Source organism: Neofelis nebulosa, chromosome 6, assembly GCF_028018385.1.
Source record: "Neofelis nebulosa isolate mNeoNeb1 chromosome 6, mNeoNeb1.pri, whole genome shotgun sequence".
Classification (NCBI taxonomy): Eukaryota; Metazoa; Chordata; class Mammalia; order Carnivora; family Felidae; genus Neofelis; species Neofelis nebulosa.
Window position 1 is genome coordinate 48,599,181 of NC_080787.1, and position 13,159 is coordinate 48,612,339.

The window sequence follows — 13,159 nt, forward strand, 5'->3', positions numbered from 1 at the left end:
CACAGACAGTGTCATGCAGGAAAGGATCTAAGCTCTGGAGTCAGACTCTGGCTTCTGATCCTGGCTCCACCCGCAGATCCGCGGCCGGGGGTAGGTAATGAACAAGTTACATACGCACCACGAGCCTTTGATCCCTCAGCTGTGCAATCGGGGTGACGATCCCAAATTGGAAGACATTGTGAACAAACTCAAAACAGCGTAAAACAGAATAGCGAACAGCCCTAAATGCAACACGTAATAAAATGAGCTGTGACTTTATATCTTCAGTGCATTGTTAATCCCTAATCTCTAGAAGCTGACACACTCAAGCAGAAGGGAGCAGAGGCCAAATGATGACATTCATATTAGCCAGGACAGGAAGAAGCAGAAGGAAGGGAAGCCCATGTGAAAACGTACACTAAAGGACGTAAGTGCTGTGAGCGCCGGGAAAGCGTGTCCCAGTCCCCACCTGGAGGCCTCCTTCCCAACATTCACCCTCCAAGCCTCTCGCCGCATAATTAGAAAATGTCTTCTTCTCTCTGTGGTGAGCATGCCTCATTTAAATTCCATTGCATTCCAGTCCAGTCACATGAGATCAACATATAAATTAAAAGCAGTTTGAATCTCTGAGATGAGATGTAATTTTTGACTTTTCTACTTGAGGGAACAGAACAGCATCATTGTTACTCTACTGAATAAAAAAGATTTTTTAAAAAATGTAAAAATTTAAAAAAATTAAAAACAAAAATCTTCGAGCCCCCCTCCATGCTCCCATGGATGGTAAGGGGAAAGGACAGAGAAAATCATGCCTAAAGTTTGACTGAGGAGTGGTATAATTTTATAATGCACCACCATGAGTCTTACTCTAGAGAGAGAGAGACAGAGAGAGAATATATATATATATATAAAGTATATATATATAAAGTATATATATATATATATAAAGTATATATATATAAAGTATATATATATAAAGTATATATATATAAAGTATATATATATAAAGTATATATATATAAAGTATATATATATATATAAAGTATATATATATAAAGTATATATATATAAAGTATATATATATAAAGTATATATATATATATAAAGTATATATATATAAAGTATATATATATATATAAAGTATATATATATAAAGTATATATATATAAAGTATATATATAAAGTATATATATATATATAAAGTATATATATATAAAGTATATATATATAAAGTATATATATATATAAAGTATATATATATATAAAGTATATATATATAAAGTATATATATATATATAAAGTATATATATATAAAGTATATATATATAAAGTATATATAAATAAAGTATATATATATATAAAGTATATATATATAAAGTATATATATATAAAGTATATATATATAAAGTATATATATATATAAAGTATATATATATAAAGTATATATATATAAAGTATATATATATATAAAGTATATATATATAAAGTATATATATATAAAGTATATATATATAAAGTATATATATATAAAGTATATATATATAAAGTATATATATATAAAGTATATATATATATATAAAGTATATATATATAAAGTATATATATATATATAAAGTATATATATATAAAGTATATATATATAAAGTATATATATATAAAGTATATATATATATAAAGTATATATATATAAAGTATATATATATAAAGTATATATATATAAAGTATATATATATATATAAAGTATATATATATAAAGTATATATATATAAAGTATATATATATAAAGTATATATATATAAAGTATATATATATAAAGTATATATATATAAAGTATATATATATATATAAAGTATATATATATAAAGTATATATATATAAAGTATATATATATAAAGTATATATATATATATATATAAAGTATATATATATATATATATATGAATGATAGTAAGGGCGCCTAGGGGTTTCATTTGGTCAAGCATCGGACTCTTGGTTTTGCTCAGGTCACGATCTCATGGTAGGTGGGTTCCAGCCCAGCAACCAGGCTCCATGCTGATGCTGTGGAACCTGCTTGGGATTCTGTCTCCCTCTCTCCCGGCTCCTCCCCTACTTGCTCTCTACCTCTCTCTCTCTCAAGAATAATAAACATTAAAAACAAAAGCCTTTGGGGGCGCCCGGGTGGCTCAACTGGTTAAGCGTCCGACTTCGGCTCAGGTCACGATCTCACGGTCCGGGAGTTCGAGCCCCGCGTCGGGCTCTGTGCTGACAGCTCAGAGGCTGGAGCCTGTTTCGGATTCTGTGTCTCCCTCTCTCTCTGCTCCTCCCCCGTTCATGCTCTGTCTCTCTCTGTCTCAAAAATAAATAAACGTTAAAATAAATAAATAAATAAAACAAAAGCCTTTAAAAACTAGTAATATATATCTGTATATGTGATACTGTATATGTGCATGCATGTATATGTGATCGTATAATCACATAGCCAACTATTGTCAATGGACAACCTCTACAGTGTAACCTTTGGCCCACGTGAAGTTCCTCAAGGTCAGTGACCCTCTAAATGTAAAAACAGTACACGTGAAACCCCACTTATGGTTTGTTCAGAGCTCCAGGAAAACAGGTGACCTGTGAGTGAAACAGGTATTTAAGGCATCGACTATCCTCCACAAGTGAGCATTTCTGGGTTTCTGACTTGAAGATGTGGATATTTTCCACCTTTTGATTCCAAACTGCCTTATTCTTGTCTCCCACGGCGAGGCACACACCCTGCGAACCGGGCCCCCTCACCCAAGAAAAACAGCCTCGACAGGCCGCCTCCTCTTCATCTCACCTGGCGCTTGTGCATCTCAGCTTGTGCATCTTTCCCTGACATCGGCACGTTGACATGCACACAAATGGCTACGTCACTGAAGCTCCCAAACTGTCTATTAAAAACTAATTCTCCCTTAATTTAATAACACCAGTCTCTCTTTTAAGACCAGTTTCTGGCCAATAAAATGCTTGGGTCAAATGACTGTGTAATCAAATTCTTTCCCTGTCCTGCTAACACAGCTTGATGACTTTAATCAATGGCCGCTTTTAACTCCTTCACGCATTTTTGTTTTTCCCCTAAAGCATTTGTGATGCCAAGATTTCAAATAGAAATTTCCCCTTCCGGGCAGCTTTGGCAGACCATACCTTCCCCCCACCCCCGCGCCTTCCAAGGTGAGCTTAGGTTGACTGCGATTTCATAATATCACTGATACAGTGTTCCCTTTTTAAGGAGGTGGATTAATTGAAGGTGTGGGGAAAGCGTAGATGCGTAGAGGAGGAAGCGTTCTCTTTTTACACAGTTATTGAGTAACCTGGGAGGCACTGCAGAAACTATTTACATCTCCTCTGTAAAATGAGGGAGCTGAATTGAATTTCCTTTGTGTTTCCTCCAGCTTTGGCAGATTGTGAGTCCACCAGGCCCTTGACTTTGAACTCCTGGGGAGCAGTCAACAAGAATTAATCATCCCTGCACTTCCAAAGCCTCTCCCGAGGTCTGGCACCCAGTCCGGCCTTCGATGTTAGTAAATGAGTTAATCACCTTGCCTTTTTACAGGCTCCACTCCAATTCATTCTGACTAGAGCAAGAATCATAGGTTGCCATTAATGGCTCACAATTCCGTTCCAAAGATCACAGAATCTTGAGTGTAAAATTTTCCTCTGTTTTGCGTTTTATTCTGTTGCTGGAGGGCGCAGGCACGTTTCCTACGTATTGACGTAGTGCTGACGCTTTCTCTCGAGATGGACTCGTTCGTTAGTCCACACAACAAATATTCGCAGACACCTGCGAGGCAATAGTATTACAGTGCTGAACTACACACGGCTCTTTCTATCAAGGAACTTACAGTGCCATGAAGAAGTCAGACAAGTTAGCATAAAACAAGTTCTATGAAGGCTAAGCACGGGTGCCGTGGGGACAAAAGAAGCTGACTGGGTCTGAGGACTTCAGGGAAGGTTTCCCAAAGGAAATCATAAACAAACTCAGAACTTTCAGCTAAATAGGAGTTAGCAGAGTGCATGTGGTGGGGAGGATGGATGGCATTGAAGGCAGTGAGCGTGACAGGTTGCTGAATTGGTCTTTATTTACAGGCAGCAAAGGACCCTGGAAGAAAGTTCAAGCAGGGACTTGACATGATCTAAACTGTATCTTGGAAAGATGTTTCTAGCTGAAGTTAGAAAATTAGAAAGGGACGAGACCAGGGGCCAACGGCATAAGAAGGCTTTTAGGGGGGGCACTGAAGATAAAGTGGATGGCAGTGGACATGAAGAGAATTCAGTGGATTCTGGCTATATTGAGAAAGGTGGATGTACATGTGTGCGTGTTGGAGGGCGAGGAGAAAAAGACAAGTCAAGCCCGGTTTTTGCTTGGAGAAACTGGGTGGACGGGGTGTCATTCACTGAGATCAGAAACATCTTCTAAAGCAACAGTACTTTGGGAGGCAAGAGAAGTGATGATGAATTCCATAGGGCAGCCAAGGGATAGTCAAGATGAGATGCCCAGCAGTCAGTGGATTAGATGGGTCTAGATCTCAAGAGAGAGTTTGGGGGTGAAATATATACAACTGATAGCCATCGACATGTCGACAGAAACTGAAGCTATTAGAATGAATGTCTTGAGGAGGAGAAGAGCGGCTGGGGAACCTTAAGAAATACTTTAAAGTCATTCAAATACTTTGCTCACTGATTATTGTCACCTGCTTGGTCCCTATTGCAAAGACACCGTTTGACTCTAAGTCTTAAAAAATCTGGCCAGTCACTTTCCATTGTGGTCCCAACTTGGAGCTCTGTGGAGGACGGTGCCAAGCTCTAGGCACTTCAAATGTCTCTCATAAATTATCAATTGCTCACCCAAAAGAATTCGCAAATATTGCTTGGTCATATGAGTGCGGAGAACAGGAAATATTACTATGAAACACGTGGGAGCTAAAACGTGTTCCTGAGTTTAATGCAAGAATGTTCTTATTGATTATATCGAACACTAGAGACGGAAGATACAGTATGAAAACAATCCATCTAGGGCAGAGATTCCTTGTGTCTGTCACTAAGCTGTTCCTGGGGGGGGGGGGGGGGTTGCGGGTAGGGCAGAGGCGGCACAATTCTCTGCTTTTTACCATCTTCCCAAATCACAGACACAGTTTAATCAAGGAAGAGGAGAAGACGGTGGCTGTGATGTAACAGCCAAAGTGATGTCCACAAAGAACCACAACCAAAAACAGCACTTACACCCCTGGTAACAAACTGAAATCAAAAGCTTTTGGCATAACCCTTGAGTCGCAGATGTATGATGTCTCAGTGGTCGTAAATGTGGGTCTCGGAGGCATTTTAGTAAACAGGGTTAGGCAGAAATTCATAGCCAAGCGAATAATAATTCCTTTCACCATTTTATGAAACCCTGGGGAGATTGAAGTTACTTTTTATTTTAGTTTGTTTTGTTTCACGTAATCTGAAGTATTCCAGAGCCATTTAAGATCCCATCTGTTGAGAATTTCAAAGGTTTTGTCAACTTTGCAACAAATATTTTGATGTTCTAAGGAGCTTAAATCAGATAAGAGATTCCGGGGAATACAAAACCATCCAAAAATTGTTATCCCAAAAGATTTAGTTATTTTCTTAATCATGCATCTGCTACAAACTCATATTTTAAAGAGCTAACTTTTTGCAGGCAATCCAGTTCTGAGGATATAATGAATCCCTAAGATTAGACATCTTGGTAAAAATAGACATGTGGATTAGTGGCAAATAATAGGGTGCCGAAAATGGAATCATATATCCTGCTGAAAAACTTCTCCAAGTGTTGAACTCTTTGAACTTTAACAGGAATGTGGGCATTGCACATTGGTCCAATGATTTTGTAAATAAAAATCCATCACTCTTAATTTTCTTTGTAGAGGGATGTTCTAAGTAAAATAAATCTCTACTTTTTTTTTTTTTTTGGTCTAATACTGGACGTTTCTTATATTTCAAACACTTAACATTTATCAACACATCCAATCCTCACAGCCATACAAAGTAGGCACTATTATCAGTCCCATTTTCCAGATGAGTAACCTGAGAGACAGAAATGCAGATCAATTTCCCCAAAGTTGCATAGGTAATAACTAGTAGTATTTAGATTCTGACTTTAAAGTCCTCATGCTGAGTCACTGGCATCCTAGAGGCAACAGTTCCCCCTGCGTTGTCCCCCACAGGACACACACATCAGTGTCACCTGGGGAGCTTGTTTAAAGCTCCCAGCCCCTGGGGAAAACGACCTCTCCGTGCTCTACCTCACGGGGGCGGGGTGGGGGTGGGGGGTCCCACCTTCCCTTTTCCTTCTGAAGCCTGTGGATATCATATGCCAACATGTCTCAGATTTGGGCTCATTAGAATCACCTTTAGAGTTTGTTAAAAATGCAGGTTCCAGATATTAACTTTTTCAAGTTTATTTCTTCCCTTTAAGTAATCTCTACATCGGACGTGGGGCTCGAACTCACGACCCTGAGATCAAGAGTCACATGCTCTTCCGACTGAGCCAGCCAGACGCTCCTAGATATTTTTGTTTTTAAACCTTTATGGTTATAATGATGGAAAACTTCCAGTTTTCCTGTTTCTTCAAGAAATGTACATTTTCTCCTATTCTGTGTTTAATCCTGCGGCTGTAGGGCACACACACACATATACTAAGTGTATATGCAGTGCTGACACTTTTGCTTGAGGGGAACTCATTCATGCGTCCATGCAACAAATATTTGCAGAGCACATACTAGGCAGTGGTACTACGAGGCTCAACTACACCCAGCTCTTTCTTTCAAGGACCTTAGAGAGTAATAAAGCCATCAGACAAGGAGAGAGGTTTATTGGATCTTTCCACGGTTTACACCATCGCAAGAGTCCAGGTACGGAGGTTGGGATGGAGCCGGGGAGCTGGCTAAGCGCAGTAACATAGAAGTTTATCTTCATAGTGAACGGAATTGCGTCTCTGAAGATGTTTTTCCTGCAGCTGTGGGACGAGGTAAAACAGAACAAGCGCCAAGAGGTCTGATTTCTCCGTAGGGGAGATATGCTCAGGTGCACCCCTGCTGAAGGCAGATCTACTGACCCCTGCAACATCGTGGCCGAAGTCTAAGGAGGCAGGAGGTCCGTGGAGCCGCTGCAGATGTCTGCTTGATGAATTAACAACCACTCTCTGGTTTCACGGTGATTTCGTCTTATCTCCACTATCGGCTTATTAGTTACCTTGTTTTTAAAATTCTGTTAGTGGTTGCTGCATGTACCTTTTGGCATCACAGTCTACCTTCAGATAATATATTACCACTTCAGGCACAGTGTGAGAACCTTACAGAACATTCCTTCCAATTCCTCTTCCCTGTCATTTGTGCTATATTTTCCCACATTCCTCTCGTACATGTATTATAAACTCCATTATACATCGTTGGCACGTTCGCTTTCGACAATCTACTATCTTTAAAGTCATTAAAACTCTCACTCCTCTCAAAATAAAAACACTTAAAAAAAATAGTCATTCTATTTTTCAAGGGGAAAGAGACTTTTCTTTTTATCCCTGTTTTTGCCATTTCTGGTGTTCTTCCTTCTTTTTGTCAGGTTTCCATCTGAAATTTCTGTCTGGATTCCTTCTGCCTGAAGACCTCCTTTGATATTTCTGTAGCACGAGTCAGCTGGCAGTTAATTCCCTCAGCTTTGGTTTGTCTGAAAATACTTGACTGCGCTTCCAGTTTTGAAAGTTGTTTTTATCACGTGTATCACTTCAAGTTGACAGTTTTTCTCCCAGTATGCCAGAGATATTATTCTGTTGTCTTCCCGTTTGCTCACTTTGTTGAGTTGTTGGGTTTTATCCTTGCTCTCTGGGATGAATCTCCTCACGGTCTTCAAGATGGTCTCATTATCTTTGGTTCTCCGTGATTCAACTATGTTTCATCCAGATGTGGGTTTTGTTGGTTTGTTCATCTTTTACTTTTCAGCTGTTTTGGGTTTTCACAATTTTTTTTTTATGAAGTCAATTCTACCCCCAACAGGGGGCTTGAACTCTCGACCCCAAGATCAAGAGTGGCATGGCTCTACCTGAGCCAGCCAGCCGGGTGCCCCTATCTGTTCTTCTGTTTGTTTGTTTGTTTTTTACTTTACGTTTATTCAGTTTGGAGCTATCTGAGCTTCTTGGTTCTGGAGTTTGGCATCTTTTACTGTTTTTGTAAAGTTTTGGCATTATCTTCCAAATATTGCTTCTGCCGTTCTCTCTCTCAACTCCTCTTTCCCCTCTTCTCCTCTTCTTTCTTCTGGGATTCTAATTATACATATATTAGACCATTTAACATTGTCCCACATGTCTTGGGACCTCTTTCCAGCTTTTTTTTTTTTTTTTTTTTGCTTTTTCTTTTTTCTCTTTGTATTTCCGTTTGGGTCATGTCTACTGAGCTATCTTCAAAGTTGCTGATTCTTTCTTCAACTCTATCATGTCCATGGATAAACCTGTCAAAGGAATTCCTTATCTCGGACATCACATTTGTTTTTATTTCTCACATTTCGTGTGACTCTGTCTTACAGGTTTCTGATCTTAAATCATTCCATTGTTGTGGCAGATGGTTGTTTTTGCCTGCCCCAAATCCATTCCTTCTTTTTATTTCTTGTTTATACACTGTGATTTTTGGTTGGTTTCTGTTTGTTTGTTCAGTTGTGCAGGTAGAGAGCAGACATGTATGGGTATAAATTAGTGGAGGCCTATACACATTAAAATTCTACTCTAAGCTACTCACATTTAATTGATTTTTTTGTGTGTGTGTGAAGACTTTTGGAAAAGCTCTTTGCTAATATCTTCTTAACATTTGATGAGTTATTTTTGGCTTTCCTAGAACTTTTTTTTTTATTTTTATTTTTTAACATTTATTTTGAGACAGAGAGAGACAGAGCGTGAATAGGGGAGGGTCAGAGAGAGAGGGAGACACAGAATCCGAAACAGGCTCCAGGCTCTGAGCTGTCAGCACAGAGCCCGACACGGGGCTCGAACTCATGGACCGTGAGATCATGACCTGAGCCGAAGTCGGACACCCAACCGACTGAGCCACCCAGGCGCCCCTGGCTTTCCTAGAACTTTAAGGAAACACTTTAATCACTAAATACATCGAGTCTAAAATTCCTGGCCTGTCATTTTACTTGCCAGTGTTATATTGGTAGTATCTGGCAGACCTTAAGAGATTCATATGCTTGTGTTATTCTGTACTCAATCGGGGTGATCATTTTTCAATTATGAGATTGAATTTATATTTATTGAATTAATTTCACTTTTCCAATCACTGATGAGAAGAATTCCTGCCTGGTCTGAAATCATGACATGTTTTTCAAGATTTCTTGGAAGACCTTGGCTGTGTGACGTCCAGCATTTTAAATGTTCTCATTTCAGAGAGTAGTTTTCAGAACGTAGTAGGTGAGGGGATGGGGCGAGGGGTCTGGTGATTACTTGTCTCATCTGTTTTGTCTGGGCTTCCGGGAAGGCAAGAGTCAGGACTGCTGAAAGTGAAGAGGAGAGATTTGTGTACAGAGAGCTTGGGTAAGGGTGTGGGGAAAACTAGGAGAGAAGAAGGTAGCATGTCACGTGTCCCTCTGGGTGATGCCTCATGTACAACCTCTTTGATTGTATCTTTCTCCAGACTGTGAGCCCCTGTCTCCTAGCACTTTCTACAATTACATTTGTGCATGTGTGTTTGATTAATTTTTGAGCTCTCCAGATACAAGTTCTGTGGTTTTGTTCACTGTTTATTCTTAACCTCTGAAGTTGCGCCTGGCACATAGTAAACACTTTGCAGTTACTTGTTAGATGGATGGATGGATGGATGGATGAGCCACTAACTTATTCCTGCTAGAATCTGATACCAAAGAGAAATGCTTAAAACTGCAAATAGTGGAATATTGATAATGAAGAAGGTTATACATGTGTGGGGGCTGGGGGCGTGTGAGAAATCTCTCGACCTTCCACTCCATTTTGTTGTGAACCTGAAACTGTTCTAAAAACTAAAGTCTATTCTAAAAATTGCAAATAATTATATGATTTTAATTGTTTTCTCACTAGATGATCGAGATTAATAATCTTCAGCTACTATTACAAATAGTGTTGCTTTCTAACATGAATACAGCTTTCAGTAGTAGAAAAATTTTGCTGTCATGAGTCTCTGCTCTAAATGTGCCATGATATTCTGGGGCACCTGGCTCAGTAGAGCATGTGACTCTTGATCTCAGGGTCGTGAGTTCAAGCTGCACATTGGACGTGGAGCCTACTTAAACAAAAAGAAAAGACAGAAACTGTAAATATGCCATGATATTCTGCTATTGACTAAGATTATAACCTATATTTCATGAAACAGAGATTAAGCTGCAGCCCTGGGGTATATCACAACCCCACCAAGCCCCATTTGCGTGGGTTACAAGTGAATGTTATCCCCTGGAGCTGTGCAGTAAGGTCATCCTGGTTAAGGTCCGAGGTAAAACAACTGAGCTGATGATGCACTTTGGAGACTTTGGGGTTGGATTGAAAATGAGGAGTCACTTCAAATAAGGGCAAAACTTCTTTGGGAGCTGATGGAAACGTGCTAAAATTATTGCTCTAAAATTATTGTTGGGATGCCTGCCTGGCTCAGTCAGTAGAGCACGTGACTCTCGATCTCAGGGTCATGAGTTTGACCCCCACATTTGGCGCAGAGATTACTTTAAAAAATTAGATTGTTGTGATGGTTGCGTAACTTTGCAAATCTACTAAAAGTCATTAAATTGTACATTTAAAATGATTGAATTTTATGTTGTGTAAATTATACTTCAATTAAGCTGCTCTTAAAAAATGAGCAAACAAGGGGCACCTGGGTGGCTCAGTCGGTTGAATGCCCGACTCTTGATTTTGACTCAGGTCATGATCCCAGAGTCGTGGGATCGAGCCTGGCATTGAACTCTGCACTGAACATGGAGGGAGCCTGTTTAATATTTTCTCTCTCTCTCTCTCTCTCTCTCTCTCTCTCTCTCTCTCTCTCTCCCCCTCTGCCCCTTTCCCCTGCTTGCTCTCTCTCTCAATCTCTGTAAAAAATTAAAAAACAGGGGCGCCTGGGTGGCTCAGTCGGTTAGGCGTCCGACTTCGGCTCAGGTCATGATCTCGCAGTCTGTGGGTTCGAGCCCCGCGTCGGGCTCTGTGCTGATGGCTCAGAGCCTGGAGCCTGTTTCAGATTCTGTGCCTCCCTCTCTCTCTGACCCTCCCCTGTTCATGCTCTGTCTCTCTCTGTCTCAAAAATAAACATTAAAAAAAATTTTTTTTTTTTTAATTAAAAAACAAACAAAACCAAGCAAATAAAAACTACTGGGAATTCTCTTCTATTCCTGCCTTCAACCCTGTTCTCTCCCACCCCCTACAGGAAATTATGTTTATTATTTCTTGGTATATACTACCAGTTTTCCTTTGACAAATGGCAGCAAATACCTATTTATTAATATTTTAAGTGATTTTTATTTATTTTTTTTAAAATTTTCTTTTCAACGTTTTTTATTTATTTTTGGGACAGAGAGAGACAGAGCATGAACGGGGGAAGGGCAGAGAGAGAGGGAGACACAGAATCGGAAACAGGCTCCAGGCTCCGAGTCATTAGCCCAGAGCCTGACGCGGGGCTCGAACTCACAGACCCGCGAGATCGTGACCTGAGCTGAAGTCGGACGCTTAACCCACGGCGCCACCCAGGCGCCCTTTTTAAGTGATTTTTTAAATGTTGCCTTCAATACCGGTGACTGAGAAAAAGCGGATTTAATTGAGAGGTGAGGAGAAACACCGTTTAAACTTTATGAAGATTCTGAAAGAAGAGAAATTCTGGGGAACGCAAAAAGGTTTTAATTTGTAACGTTGGTTTCCATTAACTTGAGCGAGGGAGTTAACGAATTAAGAAAAAAAAGAAGGACCAAGAAGGAAATAACAAAATGGCCTTGTGGGAGAGCAGAAAGAAACAATTAGCACCAGTTGGGAGGGAAAATTATAAGAGGAGTTGAGTGGTGTGGGTGGGACTTGCTGGGCTGTGAACCGTGGAGAGCGAAAAGAAAATCTGGTATATTGCAAATTCGCCATGACTGAGGGAGAAAGAAGGCAGGTTGGCACCTGACAGTTCCCCGTATTGGCCACGAGGTGGCGGCATCCACCCAAGACCGTCCTCTCCGGAGACTGCGGAAGGAGGCTGTGGGGATAAGTACACAATACTTCAACATACAGCACACTTTTTTTTTTTTTTTTTTTTTTTTTGGTGGTGGGGAGGCTTAAACAACAGACATTTCTTTCGCATGATTCTAGAAGCTGCGAAGTCCAAATCAAGGTGCGAGCAGACTGCGTGACCGGTGAGGACCTGCTTCCTGGTAAACAGTCAGCCCTCTTCTCCGCTGTGTCCTCCCTCGGGGGAGGGAGCTCTCCGGTGTCTCTTTTATGAGGGCACTGATTCCATTCATGAGGGCTCCTCCCTCATGTCCTGGTCACCTCCCCAAAGCCCCACCTCCCGATACCATCGCACTGGGGATGAGGTTTCTGTATATGAACTGGGGGGTGGGGGGGGCGGTAAAAATATTCAGTCTGTGGCATTACCATTACTTACTTTCATTGCCCCAGATTTGGCCAGTGGAAACCCCTTTAAGACGGCACCTGTCCCTTTGGACATGCTCCTACGATTCTTAGAATACTTCCCTACTTTGTGCAGACAGGAGAAATCTTAGGATCAACTTGTACTTTCCCTGCCCCAGTCCTTGAACCACTCATTTCTCCAAGAAGAGTTGCTTCCTTTTGGCGGAGAACGGATTTAGAAAGCAAGACCTTGGTGCCAGGTAGGCACATTTCCCCTGGTGTATCGTTGCTTCTAGGCTATCTTAGCAGACATGGTAGAAAAGATCGGAATATACATAACACACACACATACATGTACATATTTCTGTTATTGTTTCTATACAGCCTGTCAATCAAAGATGATGGGTGGCTCAGTTAAGCATCCGACTTCGGGCGCAGGTCATGATCTCACAGTTCATGAGTTCAAGCCCCCCCCCCCCCCCCCCCCCCCCCGGCTCTGTGCTGACAGCTCAGAGCCTGGAGGCTGCTTCAGATTCGTCAGATTCGGTGTCTCCCTCTCTCTCTGCGCCTCCCCTGCTTGCAGCACTTTTTTTTTTT

At 40.4% G+C, this 13,159-nt stretch overlaps 1 long non-coding RNA gene across 1 annotated transcript; it reads left to right on the top strand.

The window, feature by feature from the left end:
- The first annotated feature begins 323 nt into the window (after window positions 1–323).
- LOC131513442 (uncharacterized) lies at window positions 324–3,548 on the top strand. The gene is made up of 2 exons (XR_009262590.1): window positions 324–523; window positions 3,399–3,548. It is a non-coding gene; the product is annotated as an uncharacterized LOC131513442 (long non-coding RNA).
- The last annotated feature ends 9,611 nt before the right edge of the window (window positions 3,549–13,159 follow it).